This window comes from Malaya genurostris, chromosome 1, assembly GCF_030247185.1.
Source record: "Malaya genurostris strain Urasoe2022 chromosome 1, Malgen_1.1, whole genome shotgun sequence".
Lineage (NCBI taxonomy): Eukaryota > Metazoa > Arthropoda > Insecta > Diptera > Culicidae > Malaya > Malaya genurostris.
In genome coordinates this window covers 333,348-358,087 of record NC_080570.1, presented here as the reverse complement: position 1 = coordinate 358,087, position 24,740 = coordinate 333,348, and the positions used below count along the sequence as shown (strand labels likewise).

The following is a 24,740-nucleotide window of genomic DNA, read 5'->3' as shown; positions in this document are numbered from 1 at the left end:
GGTAGATCTATCGGGTTGTGGTTTTTGGGTACAAATGGGATCGAATGGGTATTCAGGAACGATTGTGTTTTTGGCGCAATGCGATGACGCTTTATCCGGCCAAAACACGTATTGTCCATCAGCATGATGTTTTTGAAAAAACGGGATCAAAACTTTCTGCAAACATTCGTTCTGATACACATCTTGATCGATACCCAGATGGCTTGAATCATGGCTTAGAAATGCCTTTCTCGAAAATGACAATGTACAGCATCACATTCTGTTCAAACTTATGTTTAAACTAATATTTTATGTTCGGATGTACAGTAGAACTATCCGTTGAATAGTATCGATCGTTTGCGGGAATCTGCGTCTTCAAAATAGGGAAGTAACTTTCGTCGTCCAAAACAAAACTTTTTCCGGAAAATTTTTTAATCAACCAGCGGCATTGGGAATTCAGCGTTGAAATTTGTGCGTCAGTATATCCCGGGGCTCGTGTCTTCTTTCGGTACTTTATTCCGAGTCTTTTCAATGTTTTTCAGACGTACTGATGAGAACAGTTGAACTTTTTTGCGGCATCCCTTTGACTCAGTGAATCCTTGTTGTTGAAGGCACGAGAAAGAGAACGAAATCCTTTTGCGTCCATAATTTTGGCTGGTCTTCCACTACCTTCTTTACGAGCAGTTGTTGGGCATCTTAGGATATTGTAAACTGTCGAAGCCGCAACATTTTTGCTTTTAAAATATTGTACCGTATACTATTTGCCGAGATTTATGTGCAGTGCAGAACTGTACAATGTGCTCGTAAAATACTTCTTGTTTCGATGGCATTTTGAGCAAAACTGAGCAAGCATGGACAATACAGAAAATACTAGCAGAAAGAGGAGAAAGAGAGCTAACACATACACACTCTTAGTTTTTTCTGAGCTCGTTTGTTGTTGAGCATACAGGCCTCGAAAACATTCCAAAATTTTAGTTGCCACCCGTTACCGTAAGTAACAACCAAAAACTCTAAAGTGGAACTCACTCCGACATCTTATGGAATGCTTAATCGATTGTTTCAGGTTAAAACCCAAAGGAAAAATATTACATTAGTCATCTCTTATAGGATAACCATTAGTTAGAGTGAGATTTGCTGTCTCAGTTCGATAGATTGACTCTAAGAGTAAAATTAAATTAGATGCATTCGCTCCGATTTTTCACGTCGCTCTAATGCACAGTTTTGGAACTATTTTTCTGCGTTATTGCATCTTAAGCCAGAAACAAAGATATTAGTATAATTCATTTGTATAGATGATATAAATAACAGCTGGAGAAATAATTTTGTTATGTGCAGCTGATCGGGGTAAAATATTATACAAAACTCGTGCTACGCTCAAACCTTGAGGAACATCTGCTCATACAGCTAGCGATTCAGATTTACAATTCTGATAACTAACCAGGAGAGTACGATCAGTTTGATAATTTTGAATCATTTTGTCTAGCTCATTAATTGACGAAATTGTGCTCAGCTATAAACGGCAAACGTAGCTAATTTCCTATCAACTACTTATCACCTATTCTTTCGCCAGGCCAATTTAAAATTCATATTCACACCTCAACATATAGTGTCATTTCAAGGCACTGGTAATCTAAATGCATAATGCGTAATCTAAGAATCTCTCTTCACGTGTAGTTCTCTACATTCGATGCTGGAGTGTTAAAAAGCTGTATCCCCAGTGGGAGTCACCCTGTTTGTATATCATACCAACATGCCTGTTATACTTCTGATGTAATCCACAGTCGTACAAGACAAAACAACTAGTTTACTCGTTCGTCTTGGAGGTCTAATGCTATTCATTTATACACAGTGAAAATCTCTTTTGAATATACGACAACGTCTACACGTCGGCAAACAAATATCATATGTAGCATCTGCTGGCATCAGATCATTATCAACATTCAAGTTCCAACTTTGTGATTCTCTGAAACCACTCATAATTTATGTGACTGTCAGAAGTGATTGAAATCTTTTTACATCCACAAAGCCTAGGCACAAATATGACACCACGAAGCATTCAAACCGTGGACACATGATAACGCTTTTTTGGCTGAAATGAAGCGTTGACTATAGTCGCAACTGAGTCGTAAAATCTAATGTTTTCCTTCTAAAACCGAACAATGGGTGTCGCAAATATTGCTCACTCTTTTATGGAATGCTAATAGTTTCATCAATGCCACCTCCGCGATACTGTCACGCGTGACATGAGCGAAGCCGACGAAAAAACAGTGACTGCGCGAAACAATTTTGATTGAAACTTTATCTCAACCGCTGATTGCTTCGTGCACTTCAATAACATCATTGTGTCTCATGCTGCTCTTGTTTTACACACGTCCTTACATTGATTTCCATCCAGATAATAATACCTGTACTTCCTATCCTGGCAATTTCCCTGACCCATGGCCTGAGAAAAAAAAGTTGCTTTTGCTGTTCGTGATGCCTTGATTCGCTTGATCATGACGATCGAAAAATGAAAGCAGAGAATGGAAGGACGTGCGCTCAGAAAAAAAGTGCACAACCTTTCCACTGATGCAAGTCAGTTCCATTTCACTTCACCACCTATCCAGTAAAACGTGTTGGCCATCGTTCCAAATTCAATCGATACGCGGAGCGGACGGCAGCTCAATGAAGTGATTTATTGCGATAATAATAATGCAAATTTGCAACAGACCCTTCCCTCTAGTCTGGAAAGGTAATGGTTTTTCGAAGTATACACATACAAGGATGCACTTTGCGTTGGTCTCACTTCGGGAATGCGGCTGGGATTTTCATTATGATATTCTGATATCTTTACGAAAATTAGTTCAGCTAAGAAAAACTATTTTCGTCATCCAATTTCATTCGGCAGTTCCAGTTCAATCAGAAAATAGCATAAATGGCGGTTCTTTAATGTAAATTATCTACCGAAGCATGATATTAATGGCATACGATTTTCACTGGTCGACCATAACCACGGTCACACTTTTCCTACGGATCTCGACCAGAAATCCCTCATACGAAAGTATCAAACCGAGAGAGCACGAATTTCTTTACTGCACATTCAATTTATTCTGAAATAGAATTTCAGCTTGAACCTAATGTTTACTGCTCGACAGGTGCCCGGATTTGAGATGTGCTGAACGATTTTAATTAGTAGTCTTGCGTGTGTGTTATTTTTGTAAGCACCGCCTATGGTTTGACTCCGATCTGAGTGGCCGCTGAAGAGTACGAGGAGGAGTTTCAGTCATGGAAGTGAATCTAGAATTTATTATTCGCAGCTGTTCGCCGTTTCTTGTTGTGTTGAGTCTCTTTGATTGGTGCTTCTTGGTTCAAAATGAAACAAAAAGATTGATAGTTCATAGATTATTACGAGTATTCAAAATCCCATTTTTTGAGATTACCGAAACAACATTTACGATATAGACATATTTTTGGTATCTTGCAATGTCGAGAAAATGGGAAATATTGGATGTAGCAGTCACTTTAAATGCAAAAATTACTATATCAAGCGATCATTGGAGACTTGTCTTACGATTCAGTTACTTTCTGGAAACTCAAAAGATCTCACCTCTGGTGAACCGAGAGCGCGGCATGTCTTATTTTTTCATACTTATAACGAGTCGGTGATTTATTATGCTTTGAATGTCAGCGAAGAAGAGAAGGCAGAAATATCTGGGCAACACAACACGCAATAAATTTAAAGTTTCATAGTTATCTTCTTGTACGTTAGGTTCTTCTTAATCGCAAGCGTGGTTCATTTACATGGTTCAAGAAGTCATGGAAAACGTTCACATAATTACTTGTATAAATCTGTCATAACCGAGATGACCTGTACAAATGACACAACATCATAAGTCCAGCTATCTAGAGGAAAAATGGTAGTATTTATTTCATCACTTGACATTTCACACAAAAGTGAAAGTTAATTTATTCTTCATACCCTGAGGGCATGACAAGCCTCCGCTTTGACGATTCAACTGAAGCTCAAAGTTTGTCGTTTTCGCCGGTTGCAATTTTCGATTTTGATGATGTCCAGTCGATAAGTATAATTTAAATTTTAAATTGTATTAAAAATTCCATGAATTGTAAATACACGTCATCCCCAATAGGCTTCTAGCGGTACCGGTACTACGTTGATAGCAACCAACATCGACGGAGGATAGAGGAAATAATAGGATTTATTATGAACCCAAAGATGAGAACTGTTGATTCCCGATGTCGGCTTCAAATTTCTCATCGAAACACCGGTCAAAAATTAGTTCACATCCGGCCGACGGTATGCCATTCATACGGCTTCATACTATACAGTTTTAATAGTTAGCATTGCCCACCCAGCAACTCGGAGGCGTAGAAAAAGTTTATAATTATGTAAATTCCGAAACTTTTAACTTGTCATTAACCTAGCCCCAAAATTACTCCAAACCATTAATTTGGTGTTTCTTCACGATCATTTCCTCGCCATTCTCTCCGGCAAAATGTTCGCAAGGAAAGTGTGTTGCCTAAATTCGTTCTTGTTTCGTTTGTGGGGACGTCGAGGTATGAAACGAAACAAGCCAAGATTATTGAGGACGATAAAATATTTCATCCGTACTTGTACTCACGGACAAATCCCAAAGCAAAAGTTGTGTCGTCTGTTTTTTTTCAGGAGGACATTCAAACCACTATTCTAGTATGAGGGAGTGAAACAGTATTTGTTAAGTTCAACCTTGTGGCAGGAAACAATTATTGAAAGGGTGTTACTCGACGAAATAAATTATTCACGTAATAAATTCATCACTCCCCACCGAAAGAAAGCAGTTGAACTGATAGCACTTTCTTTGAACTGGGCAATCCAAGCACATTTCAGCCCTTTGTCGATTCACATAATTTGCTGTCACTTGCACGAGATACTCGGCATTCCTTGAATATTTCAAAGTGTGTCCAAACTATGCCAGTGCTCGCCATTCCGGTTGTGTCAACGACGATTCAAACGAAGAAGAAATATTATAAGGGTTATAAGGTTAAAGTTCAAGTTAAAGTGAAACATAAAGCAAAATCTCATCGCCATTCGGCGGGCACAGACGAGAACGAGTGGAAATTATTGATTTATTATTTGGCTCTTCCGTGAAGTTTCCCTCTACTGGTGTGCTAGTTTGGCTCAGCCCAATGCAGACGAACGATAGAACGTTGTACAAAGTACTTGGCTAGGCTAGCAGGAAAGAACGAAGACTACAACCTCATCTATCTCCGTGTTTCGAAGCAAACCTAGAAATAACGTCGCCCAAAGCGGGCCAGATGCAATCCTTACTCCTGGAATGGAAAACCCGACAGACTGGTTGAAGCCGGGGATACGTTTTTCATTTCCAGGGTTCACCGTCGAAATTATGCTGGTGGTGACCAACACAGACTCACTTACCAGCACTGGTGCCTATGTTCATCCTGTATCTCGTTCGTCTTGCCAGGGATAACGGTGTACGTTGTGCAACTGATGGCAAGGTAATTTATGTGTATACCTCTACTTCTACTGTCTGACCCTCCCTCGGTGCATCGAAATATTCCTAGTCAAATTATCTATGTATTTGTGAATCGTTTCGCTCATTTGGTTTGGTCCTGCTCCCACCGTTTAATAGAGCCTTTCCCAATAATAATAAAAAAAAACTCTTAAAAAAAACAGGCCGGTTTTTCCGAACGCAACAAAATCTGAAATGTTAATACCAAAGTGTTTTTTTTTTCAATTGCTAGTTAGCAGAAAAAAACGTTATGAATGAATGCAAAACCTCGGAGTGGAATTGATTGGAAACTGAATCATTGAGAATCTAAATGCGAACTAGCTAGCACACGTAAATCAATATAGATTCCATTCAGGTATGTAACTGAATTATGCCACATGTGCACTTTTGAAACCGTTTCCTTTTGTCATTACCTCTACGAAAAACAATGTTACTAGGAGGTTTCGAACGGAACAAATGAACAAACGGTTAGGTAAAATAAATTTAATTTTGAACGAATGTTACTTAGTGCTCACATGTTCCATTAGTTTATCTCGTATATTCCACATGTACAGCATTTTAGGCACGGACACGTGTAGGCTTCTGTCGGAGTAAGCTACATTTCAATTTATTTCCAAAATGACTACTATTTCTCGACAGCCGACCATTTATATGAGATGCTGGAAGTACACACACCAACTATGAAAATTGCAGTGCACACTCTGCACTGATATTACCTTTCCATTCTTGATGTACTCCAGTGTACATTTGTTTATTTCGCACTACATTCAGTTGAGAACAATCATATTTCTGTATTTTTCTCATCTACGGGACGAACTACTGAGAAATAATTTGAACTCGAACTCAGATATATGAGAATCAGCCTATAACCCTTTCTGTAATAAATGCTACCAAAAAAGTATTTAATTTCGGATCAGTCGAATTCCTCCCAGAAGCATCATCTTTGGAAATCCTTTTACAGTTTTACATATATCCTAGATAACATTTACACAAATCTCTTTTTTAATTTCATGTTACAATTTTTTGATGAAGATTTGAATGTTTTGAACTAGCATCTGTATAACATCAACAATTCTGAAAACGGCGGACAGTGACAATTTTTATTTGTTGACTTTTTGTCATTTGAACAGCCAATAGCCATACTAAAATGATGAATGGAGTATGCTTTTCTTTACGGAACTTTTTATTACACAAAAACTTGCGTCGTGTATAAGATGTACATCCTTAATAGTTGCGTTTCTGCTATTGAATTGTAAACCTGTGAACTCCTTAAAAACTCAATAACTGAACTAATGGATTGACTGATGTTCTTTGAAGATCAGAAAGTGAATGAAATCGGTATCTTATCACCTGTATTGTGTGTGAGTAAGCGAGTGGGTATGTGGAAGAGTATGTGTGCATGTGTGAGTGTAAGTTTAAGAGTCAAATAACGTTCTTCATACATATATGGTTGCTCATATTCCCTCAAATTTACTGTTCATTAAAGTAATCCTATTAAAATCCTTTCATATTAAACTGGGATTTAACAGAATATCATTTAGTCAAAAAAGCAACTTGTATGTTTTTCAACTTCCAATTCAAAAATTACCTCTTTTAGCGGTTAGTGGAATCGATTCAGAAAGAAAAAATAATTCCACTATGTTTAAAACTCATCAATATTTCACCACTAATGTCACGAGATATTAACAGACACAGATACCAGTAATTCGGTCTGTCAAACTTAGAACTAACACTGAAATATGTTGCAATAGCACACAGTCAGTGAGCACCACAATCAAAAAAATATGTCGCAGTACGGAGAATTTTTTTTTACATCGGAAGGAAAGTGTGACGGATCCTTGTAAAGCTCTCAAACTTCGAAAAAACGATGTAATTCATAAAAACCTAATTTGTCAAATGACGAAAAATTTCATTTGTAATGACTTCATGTTAGATTAGCATTGTTTCTAAAATTGCATGAAATTTCATCGAAATAAAAAATAATACTGGTAGCGGACATCGCGTCTTGAACCGAGAATCTATGAATCGCAAGTACGTCTGTTAATCGACTAAGCCACAGAAAAAGAGGCGCACTTGGTTGATAAAAGATGCATTCAAACTCAACCAGTCGCTATTCAAGCCAATCTAACATTTAATCATTACAAATTAAATTTTCAGTCATTTGACAAATTAGGTCTTTATGAATTACATCGTATGAAGGATTAAGTCACCTGTGAAATTCAATTTTTTTCCTTTCATTTGTAATGACTTAATGATGGATTAGAATTAATTTTACTGCTTTCGATTGTAACTTGCGTTCTGCTAGCAGGTGCGGCTGTGTGAATTTAAATGTACCTTTTACCACCCAAACACATGTATGCTTCTGTGGCTCAATTGATTAACAGATGGGCTTGCGATCCAATGATTCTCGGTTCACCGCGGCGGTTTGTTTTTTTTTCAATTTTAATGAATTTCATGTCTAAAGTTTTAGACACAATATTAAATGTTCTTCCACGTGAATTTGCGTGAACCGCGACACTCCATTTTTGTGCCTCTAATAAGATGTAAAACCACAGGGGTTTTTTAAGTGTGCTGTGAAAACCGACTTTTGAACGGAGGGCCGAATGTCATATCATTCGACTCAGTTCGTCGAGATCACAATACATACATACATACGTCACGTTTGTATGTATGTATGTATGTATGTATGTATGTTTTTCTGTGTGTATGTGTCAATAATATCACTCGATTTTCTCGAAGACGGCTGATCCGATTCTCACAAATTTAAATTCAAAAGGTCTTATGGTCATATGCCACTATGTGGAAATCTATGAGAAAATGCGCACTCAACTTTATCGGAAATTGCTTAATCGAATTTCACAAACTAAGAGACAAATAGAAATTCTTTAAAAAATCCCCGGAAAGTTCATCCAGATCCGACTTTCGGTTTCGGTATTACAGCACGATAAGTGAAAAAATTTCCATTTCATGAGTATTTTTTCAAAAGTGATGGCGCAAGGTGCAAATTTGTATAAAACTTACTGGTAAGTTTCATCTAGTTGGCAAACCTTGTTAATTAGTGGATATTTAAATCTACTTTGAGACTACTAGTCCTCGGTTCGAATGCAAATGTGAAGAAAAACTCCAAAAAAGGAACTCACTTCAATTTCCCAGCCACGGTTAAAACATATTTTCACAAATCTTGATTTATATTAAAGCTCTTAGTGTCTTGAAAGATACTGTGCAATTTAATCCATATCCGACTTCCGGTTCCGAAATTATAGGGCGATGAGTATCAATTTTCTAACTGTCATACAAAATGATGCAAAACCGGTACGCGTCGGTACGTGCTAGTACGGAAGAAGAAAACAACACCGCCTAGCATACAGCGTGCTTTGTTCATTTTTTTATAGAATGCGGTTTAATGCATACACTCCAAAAAAAACTCGAATTTTACATGTGACTTAATCCCTCATACGATGTAATTCATAAAGACCTAATTTGTCAAATGACGGAAGATTTTATTTGTAATGCCTTAATGTTATATGAGCTAGAATTTTACTGGTTTCGACTGTAATTAATTCAATTAATTCGATTGTAAATTAATTCACACAGCCGCACCTGCCAGCAGAACGCAAGTTACAGTCGAAACCAGTAAAATTAATGCTAATCCAACATTAAGTATTTCTTATTTATTTCGATGAATTTTCATGCAATTTCAGAAACAATGTTATAATCTTAGTTCGCTTCCACATCTCATCCAAGTCAGTCGATATAACAAAACCGCTTACGTTCGGGATGGAAAAAACCAAGTACAGAATTGTGTAGTCTACAATAGAACGACCTCGAAATGAGTGAACCAAACGAACAAAAGCTACCGCCGACAAGAAAGAATACAATTGTTGTTTACTTCAGGCAGTGCAAAATTCGACCTTCGATACGAGAACTTGAAGGTTTGCTTAAGGAGCAAATGCATCTTGACATTAAACCTGTGCATTTACTTCAATGCAATAAGACAAATAATGTTATTTACATCCAGTTTTATAAAGAGTTGGATGCAATTCAATTCGCAAAAGACAATAACAATGTGCACTATGTGGAACACGAGAACATTAGGTACAACATTCCAGTATATATGGATGATAGTGCTATAGAAGTGCGTGTGCATGATCTTCACTCAAGCGTCACCGATTATTATATTCGCAAAACTATATCCCAATACGGAGAGATTCTCTTTATCGAAAAAGAAAAGTGGAAGATTTTTTTCCCCGGTATTCTAAATGGCGCACGTGTATTACGCATACACTTGAAGAAGCCTATACCTTCTTATGTGATTTTCGGTCAAGATACAAGAGTATACCTGTAACAGTCACCAACAACAGTGAAGCATCCCCTTCAACGAAACCATCCAACGTATCCCCTATAGAACAAAGTACACCAGCTGCAGTTAATAGCTTACCATCCAACCAACCAGCAACTGCAAACAATGTACAACAAGGCTCATCTCCAGCAACTAGCAATGAAACCAACAACAATACCATCGATGTGGTAATGGATGACGAGACGAACCACGAACGAAGTGCCCCTCAATCCTCGCAGGAGGGAAATGGAAGCTCCTCTACCCCTAGAAAAAGGGTGACAACGAGATCCAACTCAAAAAAAAATTATTTAAAAAATCGGCTCAATCGGCCACGTAAAGCTTGTACACAAATAGGCCTGAATAAAAAATATCTTTTAAATAAAAAAAATGCTTTCTTTCCGATGTAAAAAAAATTCCAGGACGCAAGGTTGAAGTATTTTTAAATACTTTATATAAATCTACGGAGGGCGCAAATCATTATTTATTTTCAAGCTAAATCTATCTATCTATATATATAAAAATGCAGAGATCATCCTTTGTAATCGCATCACGTAAGAACGGATGGACGGATTGACATGATTCTTTTTTTGTTTGAACAGTTTTTACCCCCACCGGGTTCGTACATCAAAAAATTTGCAAAACTTGCCGGAAAAGTGGAAAAAATCCATGAAGTTGTTTTGTATGGACAATGGAATTCTCCGTTGAAAAAGTCGTCAATGATTGCTAGATCATCGATAGGTGTTTGGCGCATAACGAGTTGCATACGTGTTTGGCTGTCGAAAAAAGGAATACCAGATCGTTGAAAAATCTTTTGGCGCGCAACGAGTTGTTTTGTGTGAAGTTTTCACATGCATACTTGATTCATGTGATTCGTCATTTCGAGCCACGTGCTTAACTGGGCATCAACATTATTGCTTGTCAAATGATTTAATGATGGAACGCATATGAGTGTTCTAGCTATATCGTAAACAGGATCAAATGTTCTGATATTGTTTACCAGAAGATGCATTGTGATTAATTTAGGCGTGAGTTGAACAAATCACATTATAGAACGATTTTTGTACGAATTAAAAATAAGATTCTGCTGTTTAAATAACGAGATCAAACAAAGTGGTTTGCCTTGCATTTAGCATGCTGAAGTTCGTTCAATCGCAACGGGTAAATGGTGGATTGAAAAGCATTAGTTGTGAGATTTTATGCATTGACTCGAACGATAAGCTGAATACTGGTACAATCACTTCTCATGTTCACTCCACTATAACAGAAGAATTGAACATTAATTTCATACAAAACTTTCTTGTATAGATTCTCAGTACCGAACTCCACCATTCGCTAATCGTAGGTGATGTGGTGTTGACTAATGCGACGACTATTGATACAACTATTAAACGAATGCAGTGTTCATGCAAAAGTTAATGGACACAATATTTAAAGGAATGTTAACTTAAACTTTCGAATGTCCAAGAATTACTCATTTTATCTTTCGGTAACAATATTAAATTAACTAGAGATTGTAAGAGCAGAAAGAACATGAAAAATTTAGAGCCATAGTACTCAAGTAAGAGTAAGGATTTGAAGATAATGTGCGGAGAGGTTCGAAGTACAAGTTTCATTTAAGTGAGCAAAAGGTTTCCCGCATCTAAGCTTTTACCTTCTACCAGAGGAGTCGAATTAAGCGATGCGAATCATCCGAGTCTCTGATGTGTCAGTAATTTACTAAATAATTACTGACTGACCAGAAGTCATAAATTTAAGCGTAAAAAAAAAGTTTTATCGCCTATATGTTAATCGAAAACTCTTCCTGTGATTGTCACGCTACGAACATTCATCAAACACGACTAAATAATATCACCAGACTAGCGAGAAGTGACGAACTACAAGTCGCGCAGCTTTTGTAAATTTGCAGAATCAATTTAAAGTAGTTATCTTAGTTATTTTTGCTTCACTTTTTATCCCATTTGTCGAAACCAATAGTTTGAGCGAGATCTCCAATCGCTGTTCGATGCACTGACTCATAAGATGATTTGGCGATCGGTGCATTCGCTTAATTTTTGCGTAACAAAAGCTTTTAACATATTCACAATATTTTTTATGAATTCATCGCAGCCAAGTAATCAGTAAAATGATGGAAAGATACATTAACGAGACAAAGTTCGACGGGTCAGCTAGTAAATAACATATGTAAGGAGTGCCTCAGGATTGATATCAGGATGCAAAACGAATTTGTTCTACCTAATACTACAAATCTTTCGAAAGCATACATGAAGCGCAAATAACTTTTCTATTTTTGAGTTATATAAATAGAACCTCGGAAGGAAGCAATGAATACGTCAGCTATGAGCAGTGCTGCCTTAACAACAATTTTTGTAACATTTATTATATTCAAACATAAAATGTACTAGCATTTATAAATGTCTTTGGTCCTATCAACAACTTTTAATAGTTTTAAGTTGACTCTATTACAAAATTCGACAATAATAAAATTTTGAGTAAGAAATAATGAATTCCAATAATTTTGACCGAGCCATAATTGTTATGAATACTGGCATCTTTTCTTCAAACTCAGCCTTGTTTAGTGGAAGGTCGGTATAGTAGAACTAATTACCACATGAATTCAACTGATGGCGATATCATTAGTATTTTCCAATTTCTTATATGAATCTGAGATGAGACTTTATGAGATTTTATCATTTTGATTAAATACCGACGCAATACATAGTGAGGTTTAATGTTTCGATAACATGCACAAAATCGTTCAATTCACTTGTGAAGAAGCAAATAATAGCAGACTTCTTAGGCATTCTTATCACAAGGAAGACGGAAAACCTATCCTTTTTAATATATGGAAAGTTAACCATTACGGAAAGTATGCGTTATATTTCTAATCATTGTCATCAGCTTAAAATAACAGCTTTTCATGATTCATTGAATGCCTAACCTTGCCCATAGGGAAAATGCGGTAAGAAACGAGAAAATTCAGATATTGGAAAGCTCAATGGATATTCAGAGCAATCAATTCACACAATTTTCGATAAAAAAACTGTTGAAAAAACAATTACTAACTGCTTTAACCCAACCATCAGAAAATTTAAAAAGAGTTTCAGTAGATTTCAGCCATGATATTACACATCCGCTCAAAACAAAACTAAAAAGTTTTGGTCTGGATTTAGTATTCCCTAAGAACTGTATTGGTATCTACAAAAGACCATAGAGATACATTGAAAAAAATCCGGATCATATAAACAAAGTGCACTTCGGAGAAATTTCTAACGCTTCCATAAATTTAGATAAGGTTTTCATCCCAAGTCAAAAATAGCTGAACACGTCTAGAAAATTATGAACTTACAACGAATCACATTAAAATTTTAAGTTAAATCTCTAACCCATGGAAACTAAACGTAGCTGAAAGTTTACTATTTATATGTAACTTATCAATTTCTCGAGTTGATAACAAAACTTATTCTCAGTTTGATGTTACTGTCAAATAACGAAAGCAAAATTGAAACGCATAATCAGTTATTGATCTCTGACATTACTGAAAACAAATACGCCGCGAACAAAGGCTAAAAATAGAATAAACAAAACATCCCCGGGAATTTACATTTTAGAGATTTTACTCGCCACAAAAGAAATACTTTGATGGTGTAATAGTATAATAATAAACCAGTTTTGAACATCGGTCTCCCGACTTTCCAATATACACTCTTTACGCCATAGACTACGACAGCTATCGGACACATTATGAATTTTTTCAATGATATGACAAACTGTATTAATTCAAAAAGCTGTTTGCTGGTAGATTCTGTCAATGTACACTCGTTTGCATACGAGACGCGTAGTACGACATTGTATACATGTAGGCAATTTGACTAAAATGGAAAACAATCAATCGCCAAAATATTGATAATGAGCTAAAGTAAATTGACTGAAAACTTTTCCAGCAATGGCATTTTTATAAATAAAGTAGTCTGTAGGGTAAAGTGTTATAATATGGCCCCCTTAAGAAAACATTGAGATATTTCTAAATGTACTGATATATTTTCTTCGAGAATGTATGTAAGTCTTTGCAATACGTCTGAGGAACATAATTTTCAATGATTTCGGTAGAAGTTGTGAGAATTGATTGATGCAAACACATTTTCCGAAACGACCACATTCTCAGTTTTTTCGCTTTCCGTAGACAAAATGCCCCAGCAACCGTATAATATTATGCCTCACAACAAATCAGTGGTATGCCCCACAACAATGATGCAATATTCCCCTTGAAGTGTCGGTATAGAAGAAAAGCAGATAAAGAAGTTATTCTTAGCATGCCTACCTTGATTCGATTCCCAACCTCGCACAGAGGGTCCGAAGGTTTTTCTAACCCGAAGAGGTGAATGACCTCAAGGTTAAAACCTCTATAACCGAAACAAAAAAAAAATTTGCATCAGAAATCAATTTTGATCCTCCCAACGTTACTTTTTGTTTTAATAACCGTTATAAATCTTTAAAACAATATTTCAACTCGAAGCATATTGTTAAATCGAAGGTGAGGCATAATGACCTTTGAGTGACTGTTATGAGAAAATTCGTATATTAAAGAAATGGCTTTGTTTCTTTGGTTTTTTTATACTGTAAATAGTGACATCAGCACTGCTAAAAGTTAATTACTAAGTAGCAAACGACCATTCGACGTTTTACACGGTTAAAATGCTTGTTTAGTCGAAACAAAACCTTACATCGAAAAGCTGCCTAATGATATTTTCAGTTTTTTCATATTTTCCTGCAAACGACAACTGCCAAACTTGTATAGCAGAAAAGATATTATTAGTGATAAAACTTTTGTGTAGAAATGTCTTGAATACTTAAAAAAAGGAAGGGGGGAGTTCGGGCAAGCGGAGGCGCTTTATAACACTTTCCCCTAGTAGTGAATTGTATCGTTTGTAGAATTTTGTCACCTGTAAAACTCATAATTTTTTCTGTGTAAGACAACTGGCTTGTAAGATCACTTGAACTCATTATATTCGTTGATCGTAATTTCCACTACGACTCTTACATTACTCCTTTCGAGCAATAGTTTCTCGCTCACAGGAATGTTTAGTGACTCTGCATACGGTACCGGGTGGGTATTTTCAAATTCAACCACTTCATATATTTTTAAATTATTTTTTTTTCTATGAAAACTTTTCATACATATCCAAGATTTGAATATTCGATTGTTGGACGTTTTTGTTTAAATTAGGTCGATATTCGTTTCGATAACCATTCCAAAGATTCCGAAAACTCATGACAACTTCGCCCAGAAGCAATGGGATGCTTCGGTATATTGTAAAAATTGTTTACTTCTCGCACTGTTCTTAGGATTCATCTAAAATCTTCCTCTTTCTCCGTCTACGGTGTTATCAATAAATATTAGGTGTATCGAAACAGTGACGCATTGCAAACTAGTTTTCAATTCCGACAACTGCAATGGTTATGTAAATTTTTATTATAATTATTGCTATAATTTTTTGATCGTTAAGTAAGGTAATTGTATTTTTAATAATGTCAGCTCCTCCGAAAAGTATAGTTTCGGGTTGTCAGCACCATCCATTTCATATAATCAAATCTTTATTTAGAGTGAGATCGCATTATATTGGTTAAAATGTTGAGTAGAAAATTGGATCGTTCGCTTCGAAATTTCGCATCGTTATTCAAAAGCTGTGTACATTTTCCACACATATTCTCCAGTTAAAATACCAGCAAAGATATTAAGTCAAAAAAATGTTTTATTTTTCAACTAGTAAAGCAGGTGATCTTTGAATGACTCCATTATGTGCATTATGATTCTTGACAGCAAAACCTTTAACCCATTACAAAGTGTTGCATCGTATAAACATTGCATTCATCTTAGCTGCACTTTAAACATCATTCTCGTATGAAAATAATTGAATTATTTACTAGTTTCTTGACCTTTCTTATTCTCATTGGAAAACAATTTGTGATTCTCACTAATTATGTGACAATTGGTATTCCGGTTGTACTTGAAAGCTATCATATTTCGATCGAAACACAAAGTGAAACTGATCTGATTGCAGTGCAGGTCTAAATTGTTGAGAAGAGCTTTTAGAGCGTTTTGAAAAAATCAGAAGTGCTGTTGCAGAAACTCGACGATATCATTTCGAAACAACGTTCCCACTAATTCAGGATCCAGCTAAAGTTAATCCAAACAACAAAGAGTCAACGAATGATCAAATATAAACTTCATGTGTGGAACCGAGTGTGGATGAAAAACTGAGATGATTGGTAGAATTCGATAGCAACATACCGATGGTAAAGTCACATGACTTGTCTCCAAAACAACATGGAATTCAGAATATGCAGTCACAGAAATGGAGCAAGAACAAAAATTATGGCCGCCGCCACTCTCCCTGGTGGTGGTGAATGATTTATTTTAATCCCATAAATAATATGATTATTCCCTTATTTTCTATCTGCCTGAACTTCGTTCGCACACATTCATTTTTCTTGTTTCCGGCAGTAATTCGGCCAATTTTTCCACTACAAACACGATGTCGTTCCCCCTTTTTAAATGGTTTAGTGCCAGCATCGGTTTTGTGGACATTATGGAATCCTCAAATTTATAGTCACAAATACACACGAAGGCTGCTAATGAAAAAGCTTCCTCGATCCCAATCTTCTTCGTACCACTACAAGCAAGGCACATATCATCATGCAACACGTTCTGCCTGGCTATAGCAGTAGCAGTCTGCGCAATAATTTAGAACATGATTTAATATGTGAAAATTACCCGAGACGCATTGTCCCCATGCTTCTGCAGTTTGCTCACTCATACGACTCCGTATTCCGGTGCTTGCTAATCCCCACATGATTACGTTTACTGATTTCCAACCGAGCGACAGGTCGTCTTTCCATTTATGCTCGGCTCTCACTAGGGCTCGAAGAAAGAGCATAAAACCGGAGTATGTGCAGGAATAATGCATACGATCTGTTTCGCTTCGCACTCAAGCTCTCATATCGTCAGTATATCGTGAAGCTTTACTGATATGTGCGGTGCTAGTCAAGCAGTGTTGATTGTCCATAGAGACTACTAATATTTCATAAAAAACTGAGTGAGAAAAAAATTAATTTCTTATTTTCCAGTACTGGCTTTTTCACTCATTAGATCTTCAAACCGTCGTACCCCTGGAAATTCAATCAATCACGACGCTTGATAAATTCTAAGCAAAAATGCTATAAGATGATGTCTTTAAAAATGTCACTTACATCGTCATTGAAATAGTTGACTCTAAAATGGTGCTGGTCGTCTTGGTTGCTACTTTGCTGATATCAATGGGTATGAATGTACAGGAAAACCAAAAGGATAACAAAACAAATGAAATATTAATAGTTTTTCTCAGTTCGATTGATACTATATTGGTTCAACTAAACGATTGTCATTTTTTATTTTAAGACAACAAAATGTTTGCATTAATTATTATAGATTTTAAATTGATGAATAAGCAAAAAAATATAAAAATCTGGGGTATTGTACCAATAGTCATCTCGTTAAAAGACCTATTGTTTTGCAGATTACTCGACTTTCAATTAACGAATTGTGATAAAATCAAATGCAGTATCTTCACTTCGGCTCTAAGAAACAATAACGCAGAAAAGAGCTGAGTAATACTACTGTTATAGCAACTCGACAATTGAGTAATACTACTGTTATAGCAACGCGGAAATTCGAATGATTGTTAACATAAATTCATTCAGAGGGACGGGTATAGCGTGATGGGTTAGTCGATGCCTTTCACGCAGCCCACCTGGGTTCGATCCCCAACCCCGCACATAGGGTCAGAAAGCTTTTCTGGCCCGAAGAGGTGAATGACCTTAAGGTTAAAACCTCTATAATCGAAAACAAAAAAAAAATCATTCAGAATGTTTCGGTTAGTTCAGAAAAGAGTGACACTATCCTTACGTCGCATGTTCGCCAACATTCTCAAAACCAAAAGTATCAGCATATTAATACATTTGAACTTGAGCATTGGTTACGTTCTGAAAAAAAAAATGCTAATAGAAAAAACGCGTTTCTTCGGTTACGTGACACATTTTATTATATCTCGGAATCGACGGAATCGAGAGATCAAAAAGCGTTCTGCCGGTTACGTCCATTTATACAGGAAGTGACAGCCACTTGATGCTCAAACTTGATTCACAACCTAATAGCAACTTTCAAACGAACCTTAGTTTGTTTAAATCGGTTCAGCCATCTCCGAAAAAAATAGACACAGAGATATTTTCCGATCTCGTCGAGCTTGGTCGAATGGTATATAACACTGGGGGGAGCTCCGGAGACCGTCGGTTTCTCCAGCAATTCTATTATCTTTCTACAAAGAAAGGCAAAAATGTTAAGTAATGAAACTGCAAACATTTCGGATTAAATGTTTTGAATTGTTGCCAACATTAATATTAAGATTCTATTTACATCTTTTTAAATATCATTCATAGTATTCTTATTCATCACCAAGGCAATACATAGTAGTGGAAACTGTCAAGATAAGTAACAAAAATAGCATTATTGCAGTTTGGTAATTGGCGGGCTCCGTATATCTGTTATAAAATACAATATACATCAACCGCAACGATAAATGATGAAACTTGCATAAAGCTTTATGGTTATGCGCAGGCGTATCCTGAACTTTTCTCGCATGCTATAATGCACATATCCTGTGCTTTCAGAGATACCATAAAAAAGCTTCAGACGCTTTTACTGCAAGGATATGTGAAATATTTCGCATTTTTAAACAAGATATAACTAAAATAAATGCGAAATACCCGTTACCCAGGGATGTACCAAGCTTTGATTACGATAGGTATCATTTAGGCTCGTTGTATGTAATACTTCGGAAATATTTCGGAATGTGTCCGAATTGCCAAAAGCAAAACATTTAGCTTTTTGAAATAATGAAATGTTTCCTCGATAAGTGTGTAGAAACGACCGCTTTCACGACGCCATCTTGATGAAATCAAAATCGGAACATCAAAAATCAGTTGATAGCAACTTAGATAAACAAATAATAATGCAATCGTTCACCTTTCTTGTTGCACTAAAGTTGGAGTTATCTGGGTCGATTCTCTCACAAGAACTTGGTGGTTTACCTCAAACACAGCAGAAAGTGTTTTGAAACATCTAGTGGACATAATTTTCACAATTTCAAAATAACGACGGTGACTAAAAACATCGCAGTGCTTGGGTTTCAAAACGCGAGGGGCCCAACGTGATCTGTGTATTTTCATATGGCTGGTGCTAACATACCGGTACATATCGGTGGAGTTACACAGAGTTACATTGGAGATCACGCAATAATCAGAATTATATCACCTGTACAACAGGGTATTTCGGCAATGTACGATTTTCCCTCTCGATGCTTATGGTGACTATATTTGAACATTGAAGTTAATTTATTTCAATATCCAGTGCACCCAAAGAACGAATATTTGAAGCTCAACTCAGCTTTATATGGAACGACAGAAGGCGTTGAGTCACACTTTTCTTCATTTTCAGTCTTCTTGCTAAGTGCAGTCCAAGGGCGGCAGGAAAAAATGACATATGTATACTTGGCAAACGACAACACAAAAGCAGCGCATATATACAAAAAAGAAATCGGAAGGAACGCCGCCCGAACACCTTTTAGAAAACAATCGAACTTCTTTTTCCGTGCCATGTTCAACTCGTACGTTACAACCGGAACGATGTGCACACTTATTATGGTAACCACATGATCTTTGGGTTCTCACCTGTGCCTTTGAAGGACCGAGTCCGAAACTTTATTCGTTTATTACGGGTCTCATAACGATCAGAGATCGGTAATTTGAATGCAGAGAATTACAATTGGAAAGTAACGTTGATATCAATTATAAATTTTACGAATGCAGTCTAACGAGTTTATCTACCAGATGTGATTTATTACTGTGATCTCTATACCAAATTCGTACGTAGTATGATTATTATTACATTATCTTTACATCACTCATATTCCTTCCAATTCAGTCCTGAACCAATGAAAATATTCTGCGATTTTATTTATCGTACTGTTCGTTTTATTCCCACTGGTAGTGAAATTGCTCTTCAACTACGGAGACCAACGGTAAATCAAATTAAAATGAATTATTTCCACCATTAGCGAGCATCAAAGTACAAAGAACAATGCCTCCTTGTGAGTAGGGCGGAGATTTCGCAAAAGGTGATAATGATTATCGCCACCAAACTAAGTTTATGGGAAAAACTGGTGACATTCGAGGCCGCTTTGTCGGTGCGCTATTATCCGCGTTTTGATATTGGTAACTTGGTTTCTCACGGAAGGATCTGTCGATCGGTTTACCATTGTCTGCATTTTATTATTTTGCTCTGAATGGGTTATCCAAATTTGGATCTGCAGAACAAAAACTCGAGAAACGGCTTCGGTGCAATTGCTTCTCATATCTGACTGCTTGCTTTACTGACTTTATCGCGATTTTATTTTTTGAGCGTTCAAATTTTTTACAATCAAAAGTGTGATCTATCCTTGTAAAACACTAACCGTTATGCGAGGACTGACTGATAAAAAAACAACTACGAAATATATTCTAATGTCATCCGCATGTAAACGGTTACCATAAAACTATGAACAAGTTTCGCCTAATTAAGAACAATTTTAATGCAATAAAACTCAGGTGTTTTACGAGACATTAAACAACCACCTAAACCTAACCTTATGGTAGTCATCCTGCCGTGTCGGCATTCAAAACTCTTCTTTTATCATGTTGTACAAACAATAAACGCACCGTTGCTGGCGGTCGTAAAGATTCCGGTTTTACACACTTTTTCGACCGCCACGATTACCGTGATAGAGGAAACCAAGAAAATTAAGTGATTAAAATTCGACAACTTGTTGCGTAAAGCGTATGGCCCATTGAAAGCATTGTTTTTGTTTTGGGCAAGGTAATTTATATGCTAACGGTTATTGTACACTTCCTTCTAATCGCCGCTATGAGAAAACTAGTATGCCGACGTTACTCGGCGCTTTAGCAAAAGTCCGAAAGTGAATAGCGCTCTAGCGTCAAAAGCGCGGCAACTAGTGCTACGAAACACCGATTGCCAACGAACGAACAGATGGAAAGCATGATACGATCTATCGTGGCACGTCGGTGCTTTGCAGCTAGAACTAGTTTGCTCTAGTGGTCGCTAGATGTAGCCACACATCTATCTAGCGAAGGCTTAAACCTCGATTATAAGCTGCAAAACGATGAAAACAGGATACCAAGAATACATCGTTATCGTATATCGAATTGAATCTGGGAAGCATTAAATTTAAATTTTCAGCACAATTATTTTGTAAACATAAAACAAAAAATTGTTCAAAGTTATTTGGTTGTAATTTTCGAATCGGAAATATTTTTATTATTTCAAATCGACAAATTTTAATAAACGCATTTTCTTTCCTTACAGACAACCCGTACTAATTGGATTAACATTTGACTACTAAAAGGATACCACAGGATTTTTGAATCCCATATCTACTAGGAAATTGCTATTTAAACCAAAAAACACAACAGGTATTATTTCTATATATGAAGTATTCAAAACAAAAGTTTCGTGCAAACGTTTTTTTTTTGCTTTCCTTCTTGTGCACAATTTTGGTTCTTTTGGCTTGATTATACCAAGGATATGCTGTCTAAAAGGAAGAAAAATTGGACCCATTTCAGATCAATAGGATCTGCTTGTGTCGGATGCACATCCTAATGCTTATAACAATAAAAAAAAACCTTTTGAAGGTCACTTCAGCCACTGTGTGTTAGGTAACTTTCTCTTTTAGAAAACAATCATTTCAGCTGGAAAAAAGATACGATAGTAGTATTGGCCTTTCAGGCGTTTATCTGAATACAGTGAGAGTGGCAAAAAGGAACGTGACATTAGTTTTCATTTGTATCAGCTGCGACTTGGAAGCTAGCAGAATTTATAACGAAACGGCAGCGGAAATTCATTGTGTTACAAAACATCGGTTAGAGGTCAAAAGTTGCTACAGTTGTTATATCAGACAGAACAGTTGGAACCAGATAAAATTTGACCGTGTAATTCAGTGATAAATAATTATCTCGTGATTTTCACGAACGATGTGCGATTGCGTGAACAGTTATAATAATAATTCAACTATTAGACCCAAAGAGATATCCGAATGAAATGGCGAATTTGTAATCATACCAAACCAACTGCAATGTAACAGACTATTCATCTTGAATAGGTTAAAATATATGTTTCCTTCGGTTGCAAGAAACTAGTACGAGCACGGTGTGATAGCTACCATGTTGTGTTTAAATTGTTTATCAATGATGCATATTGGATTGTTTTTGTGTATTAAGATTGCAAACAAAATGTCTTTTACATACTTAAAAATGTATTGTTAAAATGGCAGAATGATTCTTTATATATCTCACAATTATAGGATAGGGTAACATATTTCTTATAAACTTCAAAAAGAAATTCAACACGGTCCTGTCAAAATCAATCAGTTGAAGATTAAGAAGACAAACTAACTTCTTGGTTTGTGTAACGATGAAAAAATATATTTTCATTTTCGAGTGCAAGCTTGTTCAAGTAAGAAGCGGTACAGAATCCATTGAAGGTTACAAACACATACACCATATTATTTTACAAATTGAATAAAATGGTTTAACAAGGGTGGTACATATAAATGCTCTGACTATTCGCGGCATAATCTCTCGTGCAACAATTTATATATGTCCGTTATCGTAAAACTTAAATTCAAAAGATGCCAATGTACATTACAGACTCTGTGCTGCAATTGATTCATCACATTTATTATGCTATATGGTATCTTATTTCTAACTGAAGTGTATATATAATTTTCATTATCGAAAGATCAGCAATCAGGGTCACTGCAATTGCATTTCGAATGACCTACCTCACTGAGGACAGTAAAAGACTGTTGAATGCTCAGCTGATTATCCACCGCTATTAAATCTTCTGCCAGAACGATCAGAGTGCGGTAACAACAAGAAAATAATTCTATAAATCAATTTTAATTCCAACCACCTGTTACTTTCACTCTTCCCGAATGTACAGTGCCTTTTCCAGACTCTGCCAAACCAGTGCCGGGAAAACCCGAAGCGCCGGAAAATCATGCATATAATAAAACATAAAATCGTCTCGCTGCTGCTACTCCGGTGTTGACTTCTATCGACCAAAAAAGCAGAGATTCCCACACAGCATTACGAGCCGAAAATGCGCTTTGCAAGAACGAGAGCCACCGTCTGGGGCTTCTCTGACGTAACGACTTTCTAAGGCCATAAATTTTCGGAAACCAGAGCACAGGCACAACGAAACTGTCTGAAGGTACCTAGCGGAATGGGGAACAGGAAGAAGAATGACACAGTTTTCCTTCTGGTGGAGCATCTTCAGTTGAACAGTTTTCATCTGATGTCAAGTTCAATGGCCTCTTTCAAACCGATAAGACGAGAAAGGAAAACAATCAGTCTGGATTATAATCGCTGTAGATAATTTCTCGAAATCAGGTTTATTCCAGCCAAACAAAAGAAGTTGTTCCTACTCAATATTCAATGGCCGTCGCTAAAATCATCGATTGATGAAATTTGTTGAATAATTCACACCGAACAGCAGTTTGAAAAATGAGTAATGGCCGCTCCCCTAAAAATTGAAAACTGCTCTACATGTGACTGGGTGTTTGAATGTAACGCAAGATCCGCTCTGCTCTTTCTTTCCCGCCAGCAGTCAGTCGACTGTAGTATGGTGATGGTGTGTGCATCGCGTCCATTACCATTCCCACATTCCATGTTCGTTTTCGGTTTTCCGCCTCTTGCTTTGTCCTTTCGCATGATCTACCACCCATCATCAGACTCAGACTACAGCTGTGTGTATTGCATGTTTTCTCTCCCTCTCTCTTCCTCGTATCTAACGACTCGTCTAACTCACTCTGTCTATGCTGGCTCCTGGCTCTCTATGAGAACCACACTAATGATGGATTGTGTAGTAAGTTGAATTTGACGCAGGAATGATTTCAGGAAGTTTGTGGAAAGCTGTGGTGTATGAATTTTCCTTCAGTGTAGTCCAAACGTGTTTGTAGTTGTGGATTCTCTGGAAGATCCTTTTTGCAGGCGCATTTTTTTTTGCTATCCGCAACAGGAAGTATTCTATTTGGTTTGAGCGGAGACATGAAGAAAATGCACAACCAAAGCCGCATGAATATTATTGAAAAGAGTTCCATATCCAAAAGTTAGTGTTAGCGAAGGAAAATTGATAGCAACAAATAAAGCGAACAGACAACGAAATGTGTCTGAAATTTATTAATTTATTGATAACGATCATAAGTTCAATTTTAATTTTAATTTCCTATTCTTCCGCATCATTGAAATTTGAAATGAGGGAAAATTAACTTTTCAGAAACTTCGTGAGCTATGAAGCACGGAATGTGCTGCTGTCAAAACGTGTCACGGTTATTGATTGGAAAACATTTCATCATCGGTTCACTGGTACGACACTGACAAAGTGCCGACGGCATCATTCGCCAAATGGCCAAAAGGCGAAAACTGGTTTTTACAGAAGGGACAGTGACGCGAAGATGTTGAATTAGTTATGAATTTGAATTACTTTACCATATTTAAATTTTACTAAAGGGGTTTCGTTCACCCATAGGACGAATTATCATAATTAGACGGAGTCGCACTACGAGTACAACGATGGGGTTCTTTCATCCTCTTAACATGATTTATGGCGAAGTAAACTAAACTGGGCCCAGAAGTTTACTATTTCAAACTATGAGGTGAACTCTACGGATAACTCAACGCATAACTCAGTAATGAAAGATTTTCAAATAATATGTCTTCCTTTATCTCACATGTACCGATTTAGGTCTATCCACAATTAATATTAAATC

General features: G+C 36.6%; 1 protein-coding gene across 3 annotated transcripts in view; it reads left to right on the top strand.

The window, feature by feature from the left end:
* LOC131428814 (homeotic protein antennapedia) overlaps nt 1–24,740 on the top strand; it is a 128,856-nt gene that overhangs the window by 13,277 nt on the left and 90,839 nt on the right. For all 3 annotated transcript variants that reach the window (XM_058592861.1, XM_058592873.1, XM_058592856.1), the window contains one exon: nt 21,278–21,384. The gene's annotated coding sequence lies outside the window, so the exon portion shown is untranslated. The remainder of the gene's footprint in view (nt 1–21,277; nt 21,385–24,740) is intronic.